This window comes from Heterodontus francisci, chromosome 7 (assembly GCF_036365525.1).
Source record: "Heterodontus francisci isolate sHetFra1 chromosome 7, sHetFra1.hap1, whole genome shotgun sequence".
Lineage (NCBI taxonomy): Eukaryota > Metazoa > Chordata > Chondrichthyes > Heterodontiformes > Heterodontidae > Heterodontus > Heterodontus francisci.
The window spans coordinates 112,555,698-112,582,269 of record NC_090377.1 but is presented as its reverse complement, the minus strand read 5'-3'; the positions used below and the strand labels follow the sequence as shown (position 1 = coordinate 112,582,269).

General features: G+C 51.9%; 1 protein-coding gene across 9 annotated transcripts in view; it reads right to left on the bottom strand.

The window, feature by feature from the left end:
• hdac4 (histone deacetylase 4) overlaps window positions 1–25,600 on the bottom strand; it is a 595,905-nt gene extending 570,305 nt beyond the window's left edge. For all 9 annotated transcript variants that reach the window (XM_068035894.1, XM_068035896.1, XM_068035900.1 and 6 more), the window contains exon 1: window positions 25,451–25,600. The gene's annotated coding sequence lies outside the window, so the exon portion shown is untranslated. The remainder of the gene's footprint in view (window positions 1–25,450) is intronic.
• Window positions 25,601–26,572: the final 972 nt, after the last annotated feature.

The following is a 26,572-nucleotide window of genomic DNA, read 5'->3' as shown; positions in this document are numbered from 1 at the left end:
TGCTGGCTTCCTGGGTTGTTCCTTCTAAAACTGGCAACTAGTTCAAAACTCCACAACCTGTAACCTATTCTATACTAAAAACTACACCTATAATATCACTGCTGCCCTTGCCTTAGTACCATTGGCTCCCACAAAGCATCGTTTCAAAATGGTCAAAACAAAATACTGCAGATGCTGGAAATCTGAAATAAAACAAAGTGCTGGAAATACTCAGCAGGTCTGGCAGCGTCTGTGGAGAGGGAAGCACAGTTAACGTTTCAGGTCTGCGACCTTTCATCAATGGTTGCCATTTAAATTGTGGTGGTGGGGGGGGGGATGAGGAGGAGGATGAGGATGAGGATGAGGAGGTGGTGGGGGGGGGGATGAGGATGAGGATGAGGAGGTGGTGGGGGGGGGGGATGAGGATGAGGATGAGGAGGTGGTGGGGGGGGGGATGAGGATGAGGATGAGGAGGTGGTGGGGGGGGGGATGAGGATGAGGATGAGGAGGTGGTGGGGGGGGGGATGAGGATGAGGATGAGGAGGTGGTGGGGGGGGGATGAGGATGAGGATGAGGAGGTGGTGGGGGGGGGATGAGGATGAGGATGAGGAGGTGGTGGGGGGGGGATGAGGATGAGGATGAGGAGGTGGTGGGGGGGGGGGATGAGGATGAGGATGAGGAGGTGGTGGGGGGGGGGATGAGGATGAGGATGAGGAGGTGGTGGGGGGGGGGGATGAGGATGAGGATGAGGAGGTGGTGGGGGGGGATGAGGATGAGGAGGAGGGGTGGTGGGGGAGGATGAGGATGAGGTGGTGGGGGGGGGGATGAGGATGAGGATGAGGAGGTGGTGGGGGGGGGGATGAGGATGAGGATGAGGAGGTGGTGGGGGGGGGATGAGATGAGGATGAGGAGGTGGTGGGGGGGGGATGAGGAGTGGTGGGGGGGGGATGAGGAGGTGGTGGGGGGGGATGAGGAGGTGGTGGGGGGGGATGAGGAGGTGGTGGGGGGGGGATGAGGAGGTGGTGGGGGGGGGGATGAGGAGGTGGTGGGGGGGGATGAGGAGGTGGTGGGGGGGGGATGAGGAGGTGGTGGGGGGGGATGAGGAGGTGGTGGGGGGGGGATGAGGAGGTGGTGGGGGGGGGATGAGGAGGTGGTGGGGGGGGGATGAGGAGGTGGTGGGGGGGGGGATGAGGAGGTGGTGGGGGGGGGATGAGGAGGTGGTGGGGGGGGGGATGAGGAGGTGGTGGGGGGGGGGATGAGGAGGTGGTGGGGGGGGGGATGAGGAGGTGGTGGGGGGGATGAGAGGTGGTAGGGGGGGGATGAGGAGGTGGTGGGGGGGGGATGAGGAGGTGGTGGGGGGGGATGAGGAGGTGGTGGGGGGGGGATGAGGAGGTGGTGGGGGGGGGATGAGGAGGGTGGTGGGGGGGGGATGAGGAGGTGGTGGGGGGGGGATGAGGAGGTGGTGGGGGGGGGATGAGGAGGTGGTGGGGGGGGGATGAGGAGGTGGTGGGGGGGGGGATGAGGAGGTGGTGGGGGGGGGATGAGGAGGTGGTGGGGGGGGGATGAGGAGGTGGTGGGGGGGGGATGAGGAGGTGGTGGGGGGGGGATGAGGAGGTGGTGGGGGGGGGATGAGGAGGTGGTGGGGGGGGGATGAGGAGGTGGTGGGGGGGGGGATGAGGAGGTGGTGGGGGGGGGATGAGGAGGTGGTGGGGGGGGGGATGAGGAGGTGGTGGGGGGGGGATGAGGAGGTGGTGGGGGGGGATGAGGGAGGTGGTGGGGGGGGATGAGGAGGTGGTGGGGGGGGGAATGAGGAGGTGGTGGGGGGGGGATGAGGAGGTGGTGGGGGGGGGGGGATGAGGAGGTGGTGTGGGGGGGGGGGATGAGGAGGTGGTGGGGGGGGGATGAGGAGGTGGTGGGGGGGGGGATGAGGAGGTGGTGGGGGGGGGATGAGGAGGTGGTGGGGGGGGGTATGGAGAGGTGGTGGGGGGGGGATGAGGAGGTGGTGGGGGGGGGGATGTGGAGGTGGTGGGGGGGGGATGAGGAGGTGGTGGGGGGGGGATGAGGAGGTGGTGGGGGGGGATGAGGAGGTGGTGGGGGGGGGATGAGGAGGTGGTGGGGGGGGGATGAGGAGGTGGTGTGGGGGGGGATGAGGAGGTGGTGGGGGGGGGGATGAGGAGGTGGTGGGGGGGGGGTTGAGGAGGTGGTGGGGGGGGGATGAGGAGGTGGTGGGGGGGGGTTGAGGAGGTGGTGGTGGGGGGGGGATGAGGAGGTGGTGGGGGGGGGGGATGAGGAGGTGGTGGGGGGGGGATGAGGAGGTGGTGGGGGGGGATGAGGAGGTGGTGGGGGGGGATGAGGAGGTGGTGGGGGGGGGATGTGGAGGTGGTGGGGGGGGGATGAGGAGGTGGTGGGGGGGGGATGAGGAGGTGGTGGGGGGGGGATGAGGAGGTGGTGGGGGGGGTTGAGGAGGTGGTGGGGGGGGGATGAGGAGGTGGTGGGGGGGGGATGAGGAGGTGGTGGGGGGGGGATGAGGTGGGTGGTGGGGGGGGGATGAGGAGGTGGTGGGGGGGGGATGAGGATGGTGGTGGGGGTGGGGTGAGGAGGTGGTGGGGGGGGGGATGAGGAGGTGGTGGGGGGGGGATGAGGAGGTGGTGGGGGGGGGGATGAGGAGGTGGTGGGGGGGGGGATGAGGAGGTGGTGGGGGGGGGGGATGAGGAGGTGGTGGGGGGGGGTGAGGAGGTGGTGGGGGGGGGGGATGAGGAGGTGGTGGGGGGGGGGGATGAGGAGGTGGTGGGGGGGGGGGATGAGGAGGTGGTGGGGGGGGGGATGAGGAGGTGGTGGGGGGGGGGATGAGGAGGTGGTGGGGGGGGGATGAGGAGGTGGTGGGGGGGGGGGATGAGGAGGTGGTGGGGGGGGGGATGAGGAGGTGGTGGGGGGGGGGATGAGGAGGTGGTGGGGGGGGGGGATGAGGAGGTGGTGGGGGGGGGGATGAGGAGTTGGTGGGTGGGGGGGGGGATGAGGAGGTGGTGGGGGGGGGGATGAGGAGGTGGTGGGGGGGGGATGAGGAGGTGGTGGGGGGGGGATGTGAGGAGGGTGGTGGGGGGGGATGAGGAGGTGGTGGGGGGGGGGGATGAGGAGGTGGTGGGGGGGGGGGATGAGGAGGTGGTGGGGGGGGGGGATGAGGAGGTGGTGGGGGGGGGGATGATGAGGAGGTGGTGGGGGGGGGGGATGAGGAGGTGGTGGGGGGGGGGATGAGGAGGTGGTGGGGGGGGGGATGAGGAGGTGGTGGGGGGGGGGGATGAGGAGGTGGTGGGGGGGGGGATGAGGAGGTGGTGGGGGGGGGGATGAGGAGGTGGTGGGGGGGGATGAGGAGGTGGTGGGGGGGGGGATGAGGAGGTGGTGGGGGGGGGATGAGGATGGTGGTGGGGGGGGGATGTGGAGGTGGTGGGGGGGGGATGAGGAGGTGGTGGGGGGGGGATGAGGAGGTGGTGGGGGGGGGATGAGGTGGTGGTGGGGGGGGGATGAGGTGGTGGGGGGGGGATGAGGTGGTGGTGGGGGGGGGATGAGGTGGTGGTGGGGGGGGGATGAGGAGGTGGTGGGGGGGGGATGAGGAGGTGGTGGGGGGGGGATGAGGAGGTGGTGGGGGGGGGAGGAGGAGGGTGGTGGGTGGGGGGTGGGATGAGGAGGTGGTGGGGGGGGGTATGAGGAGGTGGTGGGGGGGGATGAGGAGGTGGTGGGGGGGGGGATGTGGAGGTGGTGGGGGGGGGATGAGGAGGTGGTGGGGGGGGGGATGAGGAGGTGGTGGGGGGGGGATGAGGAGGTGGTGGGGGGGGGGATGAGGTGGTGGTGGGGGGGGGATGAGGTGGTGGTGGGGGGGGGATGAGGAGGTGGTGGGGGGGGGGGGATGGAGGTGGTGGGGGGGGGGGGATGTGAGGAGGTGGTGGGGGGGGGTGATGAGGAGGTGGTGGGGGGGGGATGATGAGGAGGTGGTGGGGGGGGATGAGGAGGTGGTGGGGGGGGGATGAGGAGGTGGTGGGGGGGGATGAGGAGGTGGTGGGGGGGGATGAGGAGGTGGTGGGGGGGGGATGAGGAGGGTGGTGGGGGGGGATGAGGAGGTGGTGGGGGGGGGATGAGGAGGTGGTGGGGGGGGGATGAGGAGGGTGGTGGGGGGGGGGATGAGGAGGTGGTGGGGGGGGATGAGGAGGTGGTGGGGGGGGGGATGAGGAGGTGGTGGGGGGGGATGAGGAGGTGGTGGGGGGGGGATGAGGGAGGTGGTGGGGGGGGGATGAGGAGGTGGTGGGGGGGGGATGAGGAGGTGGTGGGGGGGGATGAGGAGGTGGTGGGGGGGGGATGAGGAGGTGGTGGGGGGGGGATGAGGAGGTGGTGGGGGGGGGATGAGGAGGTGGTGGGGGGGGGATGAGGAGGTGGGGGTGGGGAGTGGTGGGGGGGGGAATGAGGAGGTGGTGGGGGGGGGATGAGGAGGTGGTGGGGGGGGGATGAGGAGGTGGTGGGGGGGGGATGAGGAGGTGGTGGGGGGGGGATGAGGAGGTGGTGGGGGGGGGGATGAGGAGGTGGTGGGGGGGGGATGAGGAGGTGGTGGGGGGGGGATGAGGAGGTGGTGGGGGGGGATGAGGAGGTGGTGGGGGGGGGATGAGGAGGTGGTGGGGGGGGGATGAGGAGGTGGTGGGGGGGGATGAGGAGGGGGTGGTTGGTGGGGGATGAGGAGGTGGTGTGGGGGGGGGATGAGGAGGTGGTGGGGGGGGGGATGAGGAGGTGGTGGGGGGGGGGATGAGGAGGTGGTGGGGGGGGGGATGAGGAGGTGGTGGGGGGGGGGGATGAGGAGGTGGTGGGGGGGGGATGAGGAGGTGGGGGGGGGGATGAGGTGGTGGTGGGGGGGGGGATGAGGATGGTGGTGGGGGGGGATGAGGAGGTGGTGGGGGGGGGGGATGAGGAGGTGGTGGGGGGGGGATGAGGAGGTGGTGGGGGGGGATGAGGAGGTGGTGGGGGGGGGATGGGAGGTGGTGGGTGGGGGCGGGGGGATGAGGAGGTGGTGGGGGGGGGATGAGGAGGTGGTGGGGGGGGGATGAGGAGGTGGTGGGGGGGGATGAGGAGGTGGTGGGGGGGGGGATGAGGAGGTGGTGGGGGGGGGGATGAGGAGGGTGGTGGGGGGGGGATGAGGAGGTGGTGTGGGGGGGATGAGGAGGTGGTGGGGGGGGGGATGAGGAGGTGGTGGGGGGGGGATGAGGAGGTGGTGGGGGGGGGATGAGGAGGTGGTGGGGGGGGGATGAGGAGGTGGTGGGGGGGGGATGAGGGAGGTGGTGGGGGGGGGGATGAGGAGGTGGTGGGGGGGGGATGAGGAGGTGGTGGGGGGGATGAGGAGGTGGTGGGGGGGGATGAGGAGGTGGTGGGGGGGGGATGAGGAGGTGGTGGGGGGGGGATGAGGATGAGGATGAGGAGGTGGTGGGGGGGGGGGATGAGGATGATGAGGAGGTGGTGGGGGGGGGGATGAGGATGAGGATGAGGTGGGGGGGGGGATGAGGATGAGGTGGGGGGGGTGATGAGGATGAGGATGAGGAGGTGGTGGGGGGGGGGATGAGGATGAGGATGAGGAGGTGGTGGGGGGGGGGGATGAGGATGAGGATGAGGAGGTGGTGGGGGGGGGGATGAGGATGAGGATGAGGAGGTGGTGGGGGGGGGGATGAGGATGAGGAGGTGGGTGGGGGGGGGATGAGGATGAGGATGAGGAGGTGGTGGGGGGGGGGATGAGGATGAGGATGAGGAGGTGGTGGGGGGGGATGAGGATGAGGAGGTGGTGGGGGGGATGAGGATGAGGAGGTGGTGGGGGGGGGGGGGATGAGGATGAGGTGAGGAGGTGGTGGGGGGGGGATGAGGATGAGGATGAGGAGGTGGTGGGGGGGGGGATGAGGATGAGGAGGTGGTGGGGGGGGGATGAGGATGAGGAGGTGGTGGAGGGGATGAGGATGAGGATGAGGAGGTGGTGGGGGGGATGAGGATGAGGAGGTGGTGGGGGGATGAGGATGAGGAGGTGGTGGGGGGGATGAGGATGAGGAGGTGGTGGGGGGGGAATGAGGAGGTGGTGGGGGGGGATGAGGATGAGGATGAGGAGGTGGTGGGGGGGGGATGAGGATGAGGAGGTGGTGGGGGGGGGATGAGGATGAGGAGGTGGTGGGGGGGATGAGGATGAGGTTGGGGGGGGATGAGGATGAGGATGAGGAGGTGGTGGGGGGGGGGATGAGGATGATGAGGAGGTGGTGGGGGGGGGGGGATGAGGATGAGGAGGTGGTGGGGGGGGGATGAGGATGAGGATGAGGAGGTGGTGGGGGGGGGGGATGAGGATGAGGAGGTGGTGGGGGGGGGATGAGGATGAGGATGAGGAGTGGTGGTGGGGGGGAGGATGAGGATGAGGAGGTGGTGGGGGGGGGGATGAGGATGAGGAGGTGGTGGGGGGGGGGATGAGGATGAGGATGAGGAGGTGGTGGGGGGGGGATGAGGATGAGGATGAGGAGGTGGTGGGAGGGGGGGAATGAGGATGAGGAGGTGGTGGGGGGGGGGATGAGGATGAGGAGGTGGTGGAGGGGGATGAGGATGAGGATGAGGATGAGGAGGTGGTGGGGGGGGATGAGGATGAGGAGGTGGTGGGGGGGGATGAGGATGAGGAGGTGGTGGGGGGGATGAGGATGAGGAGGTGGTGGGGGGGGGATGAGGATGAGGAGGTGGTGGGGGGGGGATGAGGAGGTGGTGGGGGGTGATGAGGATGAGGAGGTGGTGGGGGGGGATGAGGATGAGGATGAGGAGGTGGTGGGGGGGATGAGGAGGTGGTGGGGGGGGGATGAGGATGAGGAGGTGGTGGGGGGGGGATGAGGATGAGGAGGTGGTGGGGGGGATGAGGATGAGGAGGTGGTGGTGGGGATGAGGATGAGGAGGTGGTGGGGGGGGATGAGGATGAGGATGAGGAGGTGGTGGGGGGGGGATGAGGAGGTGGTGGGGGGGATGAGGAGGTGGTGGGGGGGATGAGGATGAGGAGGTGGTGGGGGGGGGATGAGGAGGTGGTGGGGGGGGGGGGATGAGGAGGTGGTGGGGGGGGGGATGAGGAGGTGGTGGGGGGGGATGAGGAGGTGGTGGGGGGGGGATGAGGAGGTGGTGGGGGGGGGATGAGGAGGTGGTGGGGGGGGGGATGAGGAGGTGGTGGGGGGGGGATGAGGAGGTGGTGGGGGGGGGATGAGGAGGTGGTGGGGGGGGATGAGGAGGTGGTGGGGGGGGGGATGAGGAGGTGGTGGGGGGGGGATGAGGAGGTGGTGGGGTGGGGATGAGGAGGTGGTGGGGGGGGGGATGAGGAGGTGGTGGGGGGGGGGGGGATGAGGAGGTGGTGGGGGGGGGATGAGGAGGTGTGGGGGGGGGGATGAGGAGGTGGTGGGGGGGGGGGATGAGGAGGTGGTGGGGGGGGGATGAGGAGGTGGTGGGGGGGGGATGAGGATGAGGAGGTGGTGGGGGGGGGATGAGGAGGTGGTGGGGGGGATGAGGATGAGGATGAGGAGGTGGTGGGGGGGATGAGGATGAGGATGAGGAGGTGGTGGGGGGGATGAGGATGAGGATGAGGAGGTGGTGGGGGGGATGAGGATGAGGATGAGGAGGTGGTGGGGGGGGATGAGGATGAGGATGAGGAGGTGGTGGGGGGGATGAGGATGAGGATGAGGAGGTGGTGGGGGGGATGAGGATGAGGATGAGGAGGTGGTGGGGGGGATGAGGATGAGGATGAGGAGGTGGTGGGGGGGATGAGGATGAGGATGAGGAGGTGGTGGGGGGGGATGAGGATGAGGATGAGGAGGTGGTGGGGGGGATGAGGATGAGGATGAGGAGGTGGTGGGGGGGATGAGGATGAGGATGAGGAGGTGGTGGGGGGGATGAGGATGAGGATGAGGAGGTGGTGGGGGGGATGAGGATGAGGATGAGGAGGTGGTGGGGGGGATGAGGATGAGGATGAGGAGGTGGTGGGGGGATGAGGATGAGGATGAGGAGGTGGTGGGGGGATGAGGATGAGGATGAGGAGGTGGTGGGGGGATGAGGATGAGGATGAGGAGGTGGTGGGGGGGATGAGGATGAGGATGAGGAGGTGGTGGGGGGGATGAGGATGAGATGAGGATGTGGTGGGGGGGATGAGGATGAGGATGAGGATGTGGTGGGGGGGGATGAGGATGAGGAGGTGGTGGGGGGGATGAGGATGAGGAGGTGGTGGGGGGGGGGATGAGGATGAGGAGGTGGTGGTGGGGGGGGGATGAGGATGAGGAGGTGGTGGGGGGGGATGAGGATGAGGAGGTGGTGGGGGGGGGATGAGGATGAGGAGGTGGTGGGGGGGGATGAGGATGAGGAGGTGGTGGGGGGGATGAGGATGAGGAGTGGTGGGGGGGGATGAGGATGAGGATGAGGAGGTGGTGGGGGGGGGGGATGAGGATGAGATGAGGATGAGGATGAAAGGGTTTAAACTGATGTGGCAGGGGGATGGGAACCAAATGAGGTCAGTGGAGAGTAAGGATGTAGTAACTAAAGCTGTAAGGAGCGAGATAATGAAGTCAGCGTGACTAAGGGGAAGAGTAGGTAGGGAGCAGATGATGAAAGCAAAGGGACTGGTGGTCTGAGGTGTATTTGTTTTAATGCAAGAAGTGTAATAGGTAAGGCAGATGAACTTAGGGCTTCGATTAGTAACTGGAGTATGATGTTATTGCTATTACTGAGACTTGGTTAAGGGAAGGGCATGATTGGCAACTAAAGATCCCAGGATACCGATGCTTCAGGCGGGATAGAGAGGGAGGTAAAAGGGGTGGAGGAGTTGCATTACTGGTCAAAGAGGATATCACAGCTGTGCTGAAGGAAGGCACTATGGAGGACTCGAGCTGTGAGGCAATATGGGCAGAACTCAGAAATAGGAAGGGTGCGGTAACAATGTTGGGGCTGTACTACAGGCCTCCCAACAGCGAGCGTGACATAGAGGTACAAATATGTAAACAGATTATGGAAAGCTGTAGGAGCAACCGGGTGGTGGTGATAGGAGATTTTAATTTTCCCAACATTGACTGGATTCACTTAAGTGTTAGAGGTCTAGATGGAGCAGAATTTGTAAGGAGGGTTTTCTAGAGCAGTATGTAAATAGTCCAACTCGGGAAGGGGCCATACTGGACCTGGTGTTGGGGAATGAGCCGGGCCAGGTGGTTGACGTTTCAGTAGGGGACTACTTTGGGAATAGTGATCACAATTCCGTAAGTTTTAGAATACTCATGGACAAAGACGAGAGTAGTCCTCAAGGAAGAGTGCGAAAGTGGGGGAAGGCCAACTATACCAAAATTCGGCAGGAGCTAGGGAATGTAGATTGGGAGCAGCTGTTTGAAGGTAAATCCACATGTGATATGTGGGAGGCTTTTAAAGAGAGGTTGATTGGCGTGCAGGAGAGACATGTTCCTGTGAAAATGAGGGTAGAAATGGCAAGATTAGGGAACCATGGATGACAGGTGAAATTGAGAGACTAGCTAAGAGGAAAAAGGAAGCACACATAAGGTCTCGGCGCTGAAGAAAGACGAAGCTTTGGAAGAATATCGGGATTGTAGGCGCAATCTGAAACAAGGAATTAAGAGGGCTAAAAGGGGTCATGAAATATTTTTAGCAAACAGGGTTAAGGAAAATCCCAAAGCCTTTATTCATATATAAGGAGCAAGAGGGTAACTAGAGAAAGGATTGGCCCACTCAAGACAAAGGAGGAAAGTTATGCGTGGAGTCAGAGAAAATGGGTGAGATTCCAAATGAGTACTTTGCATCGGTATTCACCGAGTAGAGGGACATGACGGATGTTGAGGTTAGGGACAGATGTTTGATTACTCTAGGACAAGTCAGCATAAGGAGGGAGGAAGTGTTGGGTATTCTAAAAGGCATTGAGGTGGACAAGTCCCAGGTCCAGATGGGATCTATCCCAGGTTACTGAGGGAAGCGAGAGAGGAAATAGTTGGGGCCTGAACAGATATCTTTGCAACATCCTAAACACGGGTGAGGTCCCGGAGGACTGGAGAATTGCTAATGTTGTCCCCTTGTTTAAGGGTAGCAGGGATAATCCAGGTAATTATAGACCGGTGAGCCTGACGTCAGTGGTAGGGAAGCTGCTGGAGAAGATACTGAGGGATAGGATCTATTCCCATCTGGAAGAAAATGGGCTTATCAGTGATAGGCAACATGGTTTTGTGCAGGGAAGGTCATGTCTTACCAACTTAATAGAATTCTTTGAGGAAGTGACAAAGTTGACTGATGAGGAAAGGGCTGTAGATGTCGTATATATGGACTTCAGTAAGGCGTTTGATAAGGTTCCCCATGGTAGGCTGATGGAGAAAGTGAAGGCGCATGGGTCCAACGTGTACTAGCTAGATGGATAAAGAACTGGCTGGGCAACAGGAGACAGAGAGTAGCACTGGAAGGGAGTTTCTCAAAATGGAGACGTGTGACCAGTGGTGTTCCACAGGGATCCGTGCTGGGACCATTGTTGTTTGTGATATACATAAATGATTTGGAGGAAAGTATAGGTGGTCTGATTAGCAAGTTTGCAGACGACACTAAGATTGGTGGAGTCGCAGATAGTGAAGGGGACTGTCAGAGAATACAGAAGAATATAGATCGACTGGAGACTTGGGCAGAGAAATGGCAGATGGAGTTCAATCAGGGCAAATGCGAGGTGATGCATTTTGGAAGATCCAATTCAAGAGTGAACTATACAGAAATGGAAAGGTCCTGGGGAAAATTGATGTACAGAGAGATTTGGGTGTTCAGGTCCATTGTTCCCTGAAGGTGGCAACGCAGGTCAATAGAGTGGTCAAGAAGGCATACGGCATGCTTTCCTTCATCGGACGGAGTATTGAGTACAAGAGTTGGCAGGTCATGTTACAGTTGTATAGGACTTTGGTTTGGCCACATTTGGGATACTGCGTGCAGTTCTGGTCGCCACATTACCAAAAGGACGTAGATGCTTTGGAGAGGGTGCAGAGGAGGTTCACCAGGATGTTGCCTGGTATGGAGGGCGCTAGCTATGAAGAGAAGTTGAGTAGATTAGGATTATTTTCATTAGAAAGACGGAGGTTGAGGGGGGACCTGATTGAGGTGTACAAAATCATGAGAGGTATCGACAGGGTGGATAGCAAGAAGCTTTTTCCCCCCAGAGTGGGGGATTCAATTACAAGGGGACACGAGTTCAAAGTGAAAGAGGAAAAGTTTATGGGGGATATGCGTGGAAAGTTCTTCACGCAGAGGGTGGTGGGTGCCTGGAACGCATTGCCAGCGGAGGTGGTCGACGTGTGGGCACGATAGCGGTTTTTTTAAGATGTATCTAGACAGATACATGAATGGGCAGGAAGTAACGAGATACAGACCCTTAGAAAATAGGCGACAGGTGTAGATAGGGGAGGTGGTGGGGGGAGGGGGAGGGGGAGGTGGTGGGGGGGAGGGGGAGGGGGAGGTGGAGGGGGAGGTGGTGGGGGAGGTGGTGGGGGGAGGGGGGAGGAGGACGTGGTGGGGGGAGGGGGGAGGAGGACGTGGTGGGGGGAGGGGGGAGGAGGACGTGGTGGGGGGAGGGGGGAGGAGGACGTGGTGGGGGGAGGGGGGAGGAGGACGTGGTGGGGGGAGGGGGGAGGAGGACGTGGTGGGGGGAGGGGGGAGGAGGACGTGGTGGGGGGGAGGGGGAGGAGGACGTGGTGGGGGGAGGGGGAGGAGGACGTGGTGGGGGGAGGGGGGGGAAGGGGAGGAGGAGGAGGAGGTCATGGTGGGGGGGGATGGGGAGGTCGTGGTGGGGGGGGGGAAGGGGAGGAGGAGGAGGTCGTGGTGGGGGGGGGGGAAGGGGAGGAGGAGGAGGTCGTGGTGGGGGGGGGAAGGGGAGGAGGAGGAGGTCGTGGTGGGGGGGGGAAGGGGAGGAGGAGGAGGTCGTGGTGGGGGGGGGAAGGGGAGGAGGAGGAGGTCGTGGTGGGGGGGGGAAGGGGAGGAGGAGGTCGTGGTGGGGGGGAAGGGGAGGAGGAGGTCGTGGTGGGGGGGGAAGGGGAGGAGGAGGAGGTCGTGGTGGGGGAAGGGGAGGAGGAGGAGGTCGTGGTGGGGGGAAGGGGAGGAGGAGGAGGTCGTGGTGGGGGGATGGGGAGGAGGAGGAGGTCGTGGTGGGGGAAGGGGAAGGAAGGAGGAGGTCGTGGTGGGAGGAAGGGGAGGAGGAGGAGGTCGTGGTGGGGGGGGGAAGGGGAGGAGGAGGAGGTCGTGGTGGGGGGGGGAGAAGGGGAGGAGGAGGAGGTCGTGGTGGGGGGGGGGAAGGGGAGGAGGAGGAGGTCGTGGTGGGGGGGAAGGGGAGGAGGAGGAGGTCGTGGTGGGGGGAGGGGATGAGGAGGAGGTCGTGGTGGCGGTGCTGGGGTAGGGGGAGGAGGTTGTGGTGGTGGTGCTGGGGTAGGGGGAGGAGGTGTGGTGGTGGTGCTGGGGTAGGGGGAGGAGGAGAGAGGAAGGGGGCAAGGGGGTAGGAAGGTAAATGCAAGAAATAGCAAATGTGCAGGTTCTTTTCTCATTCTAATTTACTCGTCCTTATTAAAACACAGTTGAATTTTTTGCAAAGCCTCAGGGAAACTAATAGGATAGGAGGGAGACAGGACACAGGGAGCAAAAATAACAGAGGTGTATGGGAAAGAATGCATATCCTCCAACGTTCCAGATGGAACGTCAGAGGAGATCAACTTGTAATATTAAAAACATGTCTGGATACACTTCAGCCCCAATTTTATCTTGGTCTTGGTAGTGGACAGGAGAGGACTTTTAGGCAGCAGCTTACGACCAAAGGTTTACCAACGGGGCGCAAAAGTGCATTCCTGTGCCTCCTGTCCCAAAAGGAAACCATTAAAAGTTTTTTTTTAAATTGTACCTTGCCTGGCCTCTTCTAGCCCTCATTCATTTGGCAAGGCTTTCCACAGCATAGCTGGTATTGTACACAGCTCACATGGTCCAAGGTTAAGACTGAATCGGGGTCATTAAACTCTGGTTTTTGAACATTAATAACAGCCCTCACCTGCCTGCATCTCACAAAATCTGGAAGTTAAAGTAATGATCAGAGGGATTGCGGCGCAAGTGGGGAGATAATCCTGTAAAATAAGTCTGAATCTAGAAAGTAGGACAATATCAGGAATCTAACTTGTGCAACAAGTGTTTTGATCTCAGCTCAGGTCCATCCCCCAGGCCTTGAGGAATTTCTGCACTGTACTGATCACCTTTCAATTTTCTATTTTGTTCTTATTTGCAGATGTGGATGTCTTGCGGCACAATGATAAGTGATCAATTCCTTGTCATGTTCCATATGATTAGGCCAGTGTTAGTAACATTTGTGTTGCGGGCTGATGGGAGGGAATACCATTACTTCTATATCATACCATATAGTCTTAACTAATAAAACTGCAATGGAAAAAGGAATCCTAATACCAGGTAAACCATGTTGGCAATTGAATATTTTCTGTGTACATAAAAAAATTAATGATTAAGCAATGGCCGGGTAACCCATTTAAAATTGTGCCAATATCATCTCCACACAACTGAATTTCTAAGTAATTCAATCATTCTAAAAAATAAAATTTTGGAAAATATAAATTCGATGATTGCAATGGTCAACAAACTTTAGTCAACACTTCACACATTACTTTAACCATGCTGTTAATACAAAATAATTTAACAGCATTTTTTTGAAGTAATGCTGGAGGACGACGACAAATTGCAACTAACTGGGTCAGGGAAATGGGCGGGTCTAGAAGAGAGTAAAAACAAAATCAACCATAATTCCTGCTCCTGGTAACTATTTAGTGATCACAGAATTGTTATAGCACAGGAGGAAGCCATTTGGCCCACTGTGTCTGCGCTGGCGCTCCGAAAGAGCAATTTACCTAGTGCCACTCCCCTGCAGCCCTGCACATTCTTCCTTTTCAGATAACAATCCAATTCCCTCGAGTAGCTCGATTGCATCTGCCTCCACCACATTCTCAGGTAGTGCATTCCAGATCCTCACCACTCGCTGTGTGAAAAAGTTTTTCATGCTGCCATTGCTACTTTTGCCAATTACCTTAAATCTGTGCCTTTTTGTTCACGATCCTTCCACCAATGGAAACAATTTCTCCCTATCTATTCTGTCCAGACCCCTCATGATTTTGAGCATCTCTATCAAATCTCCTGTCAACCTTCTATTCTCCAAGGAAAACAGAGCCAACTTCTCCAATCTATTCACATAACTAAAGTTCCTCATCCCTGGAACCATTCTTGTGAATCTTTTCTGCACTCTCTAATGCCTTCACATCTTGCCTAAGTGTGGTGCCCAGAAGTGGACACAATACTCCTGTTGAGGCAGAACCAGTGTTCTATACAAGTTTAACATAAATTCCTTGCTTTTGTACTCTATGCATTAGATAAAAGGACAGATTTGGACTACTGCACTACCCACCAACCATCTCACTATTGACTGATGTAGAGTTTTGCTAGGCTATTCAAAGCTCAGATTTGAAGAATGGCCCAATAGCTTCCACCCTACATAAGTTCGAGATCATCTAAAACTCTTTTGCCAGTGTCCTTACACACAGCAAGTCCTGTTCACCCATCACCCCTGTGCTCACTGACATATATTGGCTTCTAGTCTCATCCTTGTTTTCAAATCCCTCCATGGACTCACCCATCCCTATAACCTCCTGACAATGCTCCAAGGTCTCTGCACTCCTCTAATTCTGGCTTAAACATTCCAGATTTTAATTGCTCCAGCTTCAGCTGCCTAGACCCCAATCACAACAATGACTACACTTTAAAAGTACTTAATTGGCTGTAAAGCATTTTGGGATGTCCTGAGGTTATGAAAGGTGCTATATAAATGCAAGTCTTGTTAATTTCTGGAATTTTCTCCTTAAACCTCTCTGCCTCTCATTCCTCTTTAAGACGCTGCATAAAACCGACCTCTTTGACCAAGCTTTAGGTCATCTGTACGATTATCTCCTTATGTAGCTCAGTGTGAAACTTTGTTGAATAACGCTCTTGTGCAGTGCCTTTATATGTTTTACTCAGTAAAAGTGCTTTATAAATGCAAGTTGTTGTCGTAGTAGTAAGGTACGAGAACCTAATTGCACCCAGTGGGAGGCTAGGTTGCAAAAATAGGTTGCAGATGCAACCAAATTGGTTTATTCCCTTGAATATAGAATATTTATTTTATTTAGAGATACAGCACTGAAACAGGCCCTTCGGCCCACCGAGTCTGTGCCGACCATCAACCACGCATTTATACTAATCCTACATTAATCCCATATTCCTACAACATCCCCACAATTCCCCTACCACCTACCTATACTAGGGGCAATTTATAATGGCCAATTTACCTATCAACCTGCAAGTCTTTAGCTGTGGGAGGAAACCGGAGCACCCGGCGAAAACCCACGCGGTCACAGGGAGAACTTGCAAACTCCGCACAGGCAGTACCCAGAATCGAACCCGGGTCCCTGGAGCTGTGAGGCTGCGGTGCTAACCACTGCGCCGCCCCATTAAGGTGGTCTAATTGAGGTGTTTTATTATTAAAGGAGTTGATAGGGCAGAGAGAGAAACGGTTTCCTCTAGTGGGAGAGTCTAGAACAAGGCGGCATAACCTTAAAATTTGAGCTAGGCCATTCAAGGGTGATGTCAGGCTTTCACACAATAATAATGGAAATCTAGAACTCTCTCCCCAATAGTTGTTCAGTCTAGGTCAATCGAAAATTTCAAAACTAAGATTGATAGATTTTTATTAGGCAAGAGTATTAAGGGTCATGGAACCAAGGTAGGTAGATAAAGTTAAGATATAGATCAGCCATGATTTAACTGTATGGCAGAATGGGCTTGAGGGGCTGATTGGCCTAATCCTCCCGTTCCAACTAATATACCTATGATATTGATAACAAACAGAAACTGCAGAAACGCTCGTCAGTAAACAACTGTGAAGAGAACAGACAAATGAAATTACAGGTGTGGATCCTTCATCTAAATAGTTCTAGCTTGCTGAATAACATGTTCTGTTTTAGTTTCAGATCTGCAGCGTTTGGGCTTTTTGTTTCTATTGATGTTATAACACATTAAACGAGAAAATAGAGGTTACAAAGTGGCACAGCATAACTTACAGTACTATTGCATTGTGGCGGGATACTGATGCAGAGCTGTAGTACTTCAGATCAAGGATTATGCCTGAAGCATTCACTTGTCACTTCACTCCAAATGCTGGTGCCTGATTTACTAAGCGATTCCAATATTTTCTGTTTATGTTTCAGATTTCCAGCATATGCAGTATGTTTTTCTGTACTGCTTTCAGCCATACTAGCAGAGAAGGCACCAAACTGAGAACATGTGCTCTATAAAGGAGAGGCGAAACGGTCAAGCTTGTAATTTAAGGTCCAAATGATTATTTTCAACCATTCCAATTTTGCCCTCACAGCTCAAGTCCTTTGCCCATGCGATCATTCTGGGAGTGTATTAATACCGAATTAATGAAATCAATGTGCAGATTTATATTTCAATGACAAAGGGGTGAACAGCAGACAATTTATTGAGGCACACTTAACACAGGCTGTTGTTGTGTTTGTAACTGATTTTTTTTTTAAACTTTCCTTCAGAGGACTTCTTTTCTTCACAAATTCAAAAGGAACAATCAGATAGCAATGATGTATTTGCACATGTAGTATCAGTGAATTGATGGTAAAGAGACTTTAAGAGGAGTTTGTCAATGGATTGGACTCCCTCAAATACCATTAAGTACACATGCTCATACATAAATGCTTACATTTATTAATGTTTTACATTCAACTGGTAAAACACTAAATTAAAAACCATGGGAAGCTTTGCATATATGAATAAGTGCACTCTTCATCTAGGTCTCTAGGTCACTGTCACTACAATTAAAGACAATCAGCATGCTCAAAAATTCAATTCAGAAGGATCTACATCTGAAATGTTAACCTATTTTTCAAATGCTAACCAGCTGTGTATTTCCAGCAGTTTCTATTTTTATTGAAGAAAAACTATTCACACGCCTTTACTCAACAAAAATATAATGGTTACTAACTACTTTATTATTACAAAGACTGGACTACCCCACTGGCCGTATTACACTTAATAATTTTGAGGTAAATAACCACATTAACATGGCTATATAGTAAAACAAACAGTAATTTGAACACACTCAGTTCTGGGACATCCATTCTCTGGTAAAGTTGGCAAAAGCAATTTGCTAAGTGCATAACACTACTACCACCACACATTGCAACACCATACCAACAGCAAGAATTAAGTTTTTAACTAAGTTAATCAAGTGCATGAATGCTGTCTTATGAACAGCAAAAAACTACCAAAATTACTGGGGAAATTTCAACCCTCCCTACCTAGCAAAAGTAGTGTGTGTGGGAGGGGGCGGGGGGGGGGGGGGGGGGGGAAAAGAGGGGCGGCAGTTAAAAATCGACCAAGTAGCGTACGTGCCTTGGAATCCAACTGTTGTAACTTTAACCTACTCAACTGAATAGGCAACAGGGCACCCGCATAAAGCCAGCAGGGTCCTTTTTTTTAAAAAAAAAAAGTGTCCTCAGGATCTGAAGCACATCACTAGAACCCAATTGCAATTTTAATTTGGCAGCCTAAGTAAGAAACCACAGCAAATTTTTGCCAATCCAACCTAGCAAGGAAAAGAATTGATGCTACAAGAGGCCCATAAAAAAGTACATTATTCAAACTTTTTTTTTTAAACATTCCTTATGAGGCAGGAGGAGGAGTGCTTGAGCCTCACCAGATCCCCATCCCCCCAATCTAGTGAGGCCTCTGAAGAATAGCCCCAGCAGCTGATCCTGCTACTTATCTGATCTGTGCACAATTTTCTGCTGATTACTCACCAGATGAGATGAGAACCTGACCTGCTGGCAGGATTTAAATGAGGCCCAAGAGTTATAATGCCCTTGGCTTCATTTCTGGAGCAGTGGGCAACTTTCTCATTCACACTACTGCCACTCACTCAAACAAAACTAACCCGAAGTCAATACAAGACCCTACATTTCATTCAGTGAAGATTTAGAACCCAACCGATGTATTGTGCAAACAAGTGATGAGTGAATTTTATTTTTAAAATGGTCTTGAAATCAGCTAGAATCAGTACTTTTCTCTCCCACTGAGAACAATTAGAACAATTGTATGACCAGGGTGAGATGCATTTTCCCGTGGTTTCTTGTGGTTAGTCATAAACAGAGATCAGGTTTCTTTGTGTGACCCAACTAGACATCAAATCTCTGTATCCAAATTGAGGTATCAATGATTATAACAGGGTAACAGTCATGAACTTTATTCTATGGGTCATGTACTTCACTCTAAATATTTGTTACGAGCAAGGGTGCAAAGCAACAGAAGCATGCAATCCAGGTCATCAGAAACATACAACATTAACAGTTATATATCAAAAAAGGATCATATATTAACATATTCCACAAATAATTTTAAAATTTCTCGGTCTTGAACAATTTCCTTCTCCCCAAGGATGCAATAGTGCCATAGCGTACTGGTTCTCCACACAAAGCTCATGACCTGCATCATACCATAAGGGAAGCAGTAACAAGCAGATGCCAAGCATTTCCCCATAGGGAAAGAGGTAAAAATAGTAAGGCAAATCATTCGAAACTGCCCTCAAGCCTAATGTATGTTCACATCTTGTCTCCAGAGTCTCTGTCTTTGTGACATGGAAATGTGATTTGACCTAGTCCTGTTCCTGGACAAGATCCAGGAAGTATAAATGTAAATTGAGATTTTACTACTATTAGAGGCCTACTAATTTTTATAGACAATCAAGAATTATTCCAAAAAATCCAGTCTACACTTATTTAGCAAATTTCAATTGGGGCACAGGTAGATTGGCTTCAGTGCCTCAAGTAGGGACTGCTAACCAATGCTAACCAATGACCACAGCCAGAAAGACTGCATCTGCAGATTCTGTATGGGAATAGCATTATGCTCAGCTCGGATACCCTCTCCGGGTAAAACAGCTCACCAACATTTATCCTTAACGCTTGCACAAGAATGGCCACTTAGGCAAGGCAACAACCACCACACACTATCAAACAGTCAACACCTTCAGGAGAGAAGAGGCTTAAGAAGTTACTTGAAAAGTCCACATAATGAATCCACCAGGCATCAAATCCAGCCTCCCAAATACTACTCAGTAAACTGCATCAAAAATGAAATAAATGAACATTATGGGTCGAGCCATGGATTGCAGCTACTCCCAGGTCAAGATTTTACTTCATGAATTTTGTAAACTTCAGTGCTGTCATTCTGTACTTTATATTTTCTTTATTGAAAGGAATGTAAATCAGTTTCACTGTTTATAAACAGAAAGGCCACTATTTAAAATAGTCACTTTCAACCTGTAGATTAGAACCCTCGAATCACCTACATCTCCAGCAATGCAAACTGTCATGCTCAAGCTCGGAGAAATTATGAACTATACAATAAATTCACAAAACAAACCCAAACAGACTTGAGACACACCAAAGTGGCCCGGATTCAAACTGACTGATCAGAAGAAAGGATTGTGGCAACGCGTTCTGGAACAGAGTGGAATTAGTGTTGCTTAATTCAGTAATTAGTTCAAAATTGAAGATTCCATCTATTTCAGTGAAAATATCCTGCCCAAGATCATGGGCAGAATTTTACAACCCCCCCCCCCCCCCCCACCCCCACCGGGAGCAGCGGTCAGGGCACTTCGCCAGCTGGGGAGGCCGCCTGGCGTTACTGGGCAGCCTCCTTGCGGGCTGGGGGGCGCTCCTGATCAAGCATCCTGTACCCCAGAGGGCCCCCCCATGTGACACAAGCCACCCCTGTCCTCACTGGGCACCAGCCAATTTTCCCTGGCAAGGCCCGAAACCCCTCACCTTTTGGTGGCAGCGTCCCTGCTGCTCCTCCCTCTGGATGCAGTCCCAGCAGTGGCCACCGCCCCTGGTGGCGCTGCTGGGACTGAGGGGCTTCCAGCTCTCCGATTAGACAGCAGCTCTTGGAGGCAGGACTTCCTGCCTCAGAGGAGCAAAAGTCCCACCCAGGGCCAATTAAGGGCCTGGGTCACGCAAAAATCGCTGCAAAACAGAGACGGAAAAGGAAAACAAGAGCCAGGTTCAGCCAAACCAGGTCAATCAAAAAAAAATTTCTGCAACTGTCTATTCTCGGAGTCCCAGGAACAAACCACCCAACGGTCGCTTACCAAGTGAAATGCATGGAAGTGAAACAACTTGCATTTATAAAGCATAGTAAAGCACCCCTAGGAGCTTCACAGAAGCATTACCAGACAAAATCTGACACCAAGCCACATAAGGAGATATTAGGACAGTGGAAGAGGAGGTGGATTTTTAAAGAGTGTCTGAAAGAGACATGGCCAGGTTTAGGAAGGATATTCCAGAGCTTAAGCATCTGGAAAGTTGAAAGCTTGGCCGCCAAAGGAGGAGTGAAGGAAATCAGGGACGCAGAAGAGGACACGATAGCAACTGTGGAGGAAAAAGAAAACAAAATTCCTCAACATGTACAGTGATATCATAGCAAAGTAATGAATCTATTATGATCTGGAAAAGATTCTTGTTTAATGCTGCACCAGCAGTTACAAAACTGTTATACCCCAATGATCTGTTAAGTAACCTTAAGAGAAGATTCATGAAAATTCAGTCTGAGAAAACTGCACTGTGGTGCAATCCAAACTCCAGTTGTGTTAAATAAACGTACACAGATTTATTAAAGATGTTTAATATCAACTTAAGTTTGTGTAGCTCTGGTACAGATTTAGCTACACTAAACTGTTGATTTTGAAGCAGCAATTTAAATTTTTAATTAGTGCCTCATGCATTTAACTATGCATCTCATAGAAATGTTGCCTTAGTAGGACTCCCAAGTTAGGAGTGTGGAAGCAATTGGTCTCAGACCCCTGAGGAAGTGGTGGCTCATAAAGGAAGACTGCTAGCAGATGTTGATGACTGTGAACGAGACTGAAAGGCTGGCTTGAGACCAGACAAGGTGGATTGCTGCTGTGCAATGACTGCCAGGGCAAGAACATTCATAGCAGAAGCATTAATTGAATTAAAGCCATTAACCTCTTTAGTTTATCTTCATTCCAGCACCCCCACCCCCCCCCCCCCCACCAATCATTTCTTATGCTATTAAAGAGATGTTAATATGCCATTATAAATCACAGGTTGATTCCACACATTTTTATAACAGATAGGATATATATTTTAGTGAGCTGACCAGTGTAAAAGAAGAGGCCAGGGTTACTTACAGTGATTCAGTTATTAAAACGTGATCATCATGCATCAGCCAAATAAGGTACATTGATATGCTCTGGTTAGACCCCAATTAGAGTACTGCATTCCACTGAGTGCCAAGCCTATTGAAGAACATACTGCTTTGGCAAGGGGGTGCAGTGCAGAATCACCAGAATGATACCAGACCTAAAGGATTAAGTTACAAAGATAGGGTCCATACACTAGATTGTATTCTATGGAATACTGAAGATTAAGAGGTGATGTAATTGAGGTGATTACGATGATTAAAGATGATAGGGTAGATCGAGCATTTAGACAGAGAGAAACCATATCCCCGTGTGGGAGAATCCAGAACAAGGGGGCAAAACCTCAAACTGAGAGCTCGGCCATTCAGGTGTGATGTCAGGATGCATTGCTTCACACAAAGGGTACTGGAAATCTGGAACTCCCTCCAAAAAGGCAGTTTGTTGAGCAACATTTCCTCTAACCTTTTTTTGAGTGCGCAAGCGATTTAAGTGTGCAGCTCCTTTAGATTTTTTTTGCGCTTCTGCGCATGCTCAATACTTAAAGAGGCCGACTTGTGTGCAACCTGCTTGTGGACTTTCGGGTTGCTACGCGGCAGCGCAGCTTAGAGGGAACACTGCTGTTGAGGCTAGGTCAATTGAAAACTTTAAAAGAGAGATTTTAGTAAGGCAAGGGTGTTGAGAGTTACGGAACCAAGGCGGGTATACGGAGTTAAGATTCTCCAAGATACTCTAATTAAATGGAGGAATAAGCTTGAGGGGCTGAATGGCCTCCTCCTGTTCCTATCTGCCATTGACATCCAATGCTGGTTTAAAACAGGTGGCAAAAGAATGGTGTCAAAAAGCTCAGCAATACACATTAAATGAACAAAATGGATATGGATGATGTTCATGGATGTTCTTTATGCACTGTCTTCTATATTTCCCAAAAGAAAACCTCAACATTTATGCACAACTACATTTTTCAACTTCAAAATTATCGTTTGTGACTTGTCCCTTGATGCTCCCACAATGCCTTACAGAATCATTTAAAAAAAAATTAAAAGTAAACCACTTGTACTTCTGTACCAATCACATGATATTGTGCAATTTCTGCTTCAACAGTACCATCACTTTTATCTTCAGCTATATCATTCTAGCACAGCCATCCTCTGCACATCCCCCAGCTAACAGCATGGAAGTGGTTTATACCACCATTAAAACAGCAATGAAGACTTTGCATTATACAAACACACAATGTAGACAAAGTATTAATTAAAACTAAATGTTTTCCCTAAACAAACCGATCTAATTTACACTTTGTAATTTTACAAAAGTGAAACTGCTCCGCACACACAGAGCATCATCATTTAAAACACTGCAAAATTAGGTTATGTTAATAATACATGTTGGCCTATAGTCACAATGACCAGTGATGCCCCTTATCAGATTCAACACTGAATTATGTCTTTTTCAGAAGTCACTGCTGCCCTGCCTCAATCCACATAGATGTTCAGACAACAACCAGTTTATGCTTGAACTAAAGGACAAGTACTCTTTACCAGCTAGATAGATGATCCCTGTTTGTAATCCAAACAAATTCTTGTTTCAAAATTTAGATATATGTGATACTACAAAGACAAAAAAAATTATGTAGTTTTCCACTTGTTGCAATATACATTATATTTAGAGTAGAAGGGAAAAGCTGGGCAAAATTCCTCCAGCATATTATCCTTATGAAGAGACTAAGCAACATAATAGACCTACCACAACTTAAATCGCATTTTCCATGGGAAAAAATATAGAATCACTCCTAATGCAACTTATAACGCCTTACTTCTAACCAATTTACAAATTGCACATATTTTGACAATCTATTCTGCCCAAAAATCTATTAATAAAAAATAAACAGCACTGACGGTGACAAAACATAATACAAATATAATTGAGCAATGATAAAGGTCCAATTTTTTTTAAATTCAACTCATACAAGGTGGGGTGCAGGGAGTGAAGTACATTCAAAGAAATTTTGCCCTACTGCAGTAGCGCTTTTTTCCAGTAACCAGTTGAGTTGTGCTTTCCCCAGTGCACTCTTATGGGGCTGCTGGATTTTGCTGGTACAGTCCATTATAAAGCATCTTCTAATTAAGAATCTGTTTCAAATTTACATTTGGTCTGCAGTTGGAATAACTAAGTCAGTACCCTCTTATTGTTTAATCAGCCCTCTAAATTCTATCATCTGCACTGTTGCCTAGTGATAAAATTACTTTCCTCTCAAAAAACAATTCAAATTTACACCTTCATTTCCTCCACCACCCCACCCCACCCCACCTTTTCTCATTCCAAATGAAACTAGAATGAGTGAGTCAGAAACCGAATGAAGGTTACATCCGCCTTTATGTCAGCAATTAAAACACAATTTTTAACTGTCAAATTTTTAACACAAGCCTTTCGGTCCGAATCACAGATGTTAGTTAGATCGTCCAGATTTATAAACACACATTTTTAAAAATCAAGCTATATGAGCAAAATGAAAACGACAGGGATTTGGCTGCGTCTCTTCCTGCTCAGGTCAACAAGACTTTCAAAGTGAAGATCAAGAAATCTTCATTAGCAATGGATCACTTTTGCAGTTGCACTTTACTTTAAATTTTAAAAAACTTTACTGAGCTACTGATACACAATCACCTCAATCCTCTTCCCTATTTAAGTGAATTCTAAGAGTAATACTCAATGAATAAGAATTATTCTATTGACTCGTTTTAGTGACCTTTAATTCCTAAAACGTAAAGAAGTAATTCACTGTGATTCTTTGGAAGACCCATTTGGTCCAGATCCTACAGGGAGACCTAGATGATAAATAGGTATACTCAATCAACCCCACACTATAACACACAACCAGTCATTGTCTTCAATCTATCAAGCTTTTCGTCCTCTGCGCCTCCCTTCGCTAACATCTCCAACTCTTCAGTCAGCCAGATCTCACGAGTTCCTCCAATCATTCCATGGTTAAATACACTGTGAAGTGAAAAAACTACAACGGGTCAAATCTCTCAACCTTGACTGCAACCCAAAAACTCTTGCTGGAAGTGTACTTGGCTAGGTACTGATGACAGAAAGACAGATCAGCTCAGCTTAAAGGAAGAATGACTATTTGAACAAAGGTACCATAAAGGGCAACCAGCACCTACACCAAGACTTAAGAGTTTCAAATCAGGAAGAGAGAAAACTAGGTGAAAAATAAATCCACTAGTTATTCCTCCGTGTTTCATTTCAGTAGGTCTCCATTTACGACTCTGTGTCTGGTTAGAAAGATTTGTTCTCCAACCATAGACCCCTATGATCATCCCTTTTCCGTTTAGCTCAATCTCAGTTTCGCAACATACCCACACCGTTGGATTCCCCAGCCCACCAAAATTAATTTCTGGAAAAAGCGTTTCCAGCAAACCAGAAATATCAATTCACATCCACAATATTTCATTCCACGGTTTGTTTATTTCTGCCTGTTCAACTTGAAGTCGAAATAACTGATTCACCAATTTAAGTAGGGCTGCTCCTCTCAATGGATTGATTAATTGTGTCCATTTGCATCCAGGGCTCAGGGAGATTCGGTCTCACATTTTGGATGTTCGGGGTGAGGCAAAATTTATTTAATGCGATCTGAAGGCTGACCCACGCTACATTTAACGGCGAGTTTAAGCCCACACGTTACACAGTAAGGTGTATGTGTGTGTAAAGATCCACGGTCTGGCGTTTAGCCACTCTGCCTCAACCTACCTTCACCCGCCGGAAGTCCCACCCTCACCTCGCGCCGATTAGATGATGCCCATTAGTAACGTCTCAAACAAACCATCAGCGGGGTCGTTGGATGGGTAAGAGAATCGTCAATCAACCAAGCATTTCCGTTGATAAAGTTTAGTTGGCGTTAACAGTAAATGCCTCAATCGAAGAGACAGGAGGAGGGGAAGAGAGAGAGAGAGAGGTTAACAAATAAAACTAAAACCCCAACCATCGAGCAGAGACTGCTTGCAGAAGACAAGCTGATGTGAAAATCTGTGAGCAAAGACAGTAAAACCGTTTAAAGTAGGGAGAGAGGTAGACAATTGGAAGCGGGGAGAAGGGAGCCATTAAATCGCGGAGCCTTACCCAAGCGCTGCAGCTAGTGAGCGGTAGATGAAAGATTGTGGAGCTCGAGTTGAACGGGTTTTCGACGACACGGTTCGGGGGAAATCAGTGCAAGTCGCTGAGGGGTTCCGCCATGTTTGCTCGCTTCACTGACACTCGCTGAACAACAAGCTGAGGGGAGCGGGGAGGGGGAGCTAGCCGTTGGGCACGTGACTGTCGCCCGCCAATCGCAGCGCTGGCTGAGCCAACCACTCGAGCTATTTTTAGAATCTTGGTTTTTTTTCTGCTGGATTTGAAAGGAGCGCGAGCCCCTATCTCAACAGTACCAATACGGAGACGCGCTGATCATCCCTTCACCCCGCCCGACGGGACGCGCGCTAACATCCCACCCGGGGGCATGCTAACACCTGCCCCCCCCACCCGGGGGCATGCTAACCCCTCCCTGGGGGTGTGCTGACCTCCCTTGCAAGGAGCAAACTCCTTGCTCCTTCCAGCTAGAGAGCTGCTCATACACATTTACCCATTACATTTTCCCCAGTGTTCCCCGTTTTCAAATAATCCACTTGCATCGCACAGTTTTGCCTTCCTTTGCAATCGTGTTCTTTTTTGCTACTGATGCACATTTTGTTAAAGGCCTAACAATTACCATGACGTGACCATGAAGCAGCTCTTACATGGTTTACATTCCACTGCCCCCCTACCCCCAACCATCCTTAAATCTTTGAGTTTCCAATCGTGGAAAATACTAAGAATGCATGCTACTATCACGAGGTGTTGCAAGCTTCTGTCCCTGCAGAATTGGGTTAATCCAGTATTAAATTCCGCATATAATTCATTAACTCACTTGCTTTCACTTTTCCCCTCCCAAAGGAGAGCTTTTGTGTGCACCAACTTACTTTGTTTTTCATTTGTCAAGTTTTTTTTTTGATAATTTTAATCCTTTTTGCTTTAGCACACATTTATCAAAAGTACATGTTATTTCATCTTTACTGCTATTGAGTCGCTGGGGTGCTGTAAGGCTGAACATATATTGCCAAAATGATGCACAGAGAAGACTGTGCTACTTTTGATTGCTTGGAGTACTGTACTGAAATGCTAACCCCTCCAGTTACATAAGTGGTCTCACATGTGCAGTAAAGTCTT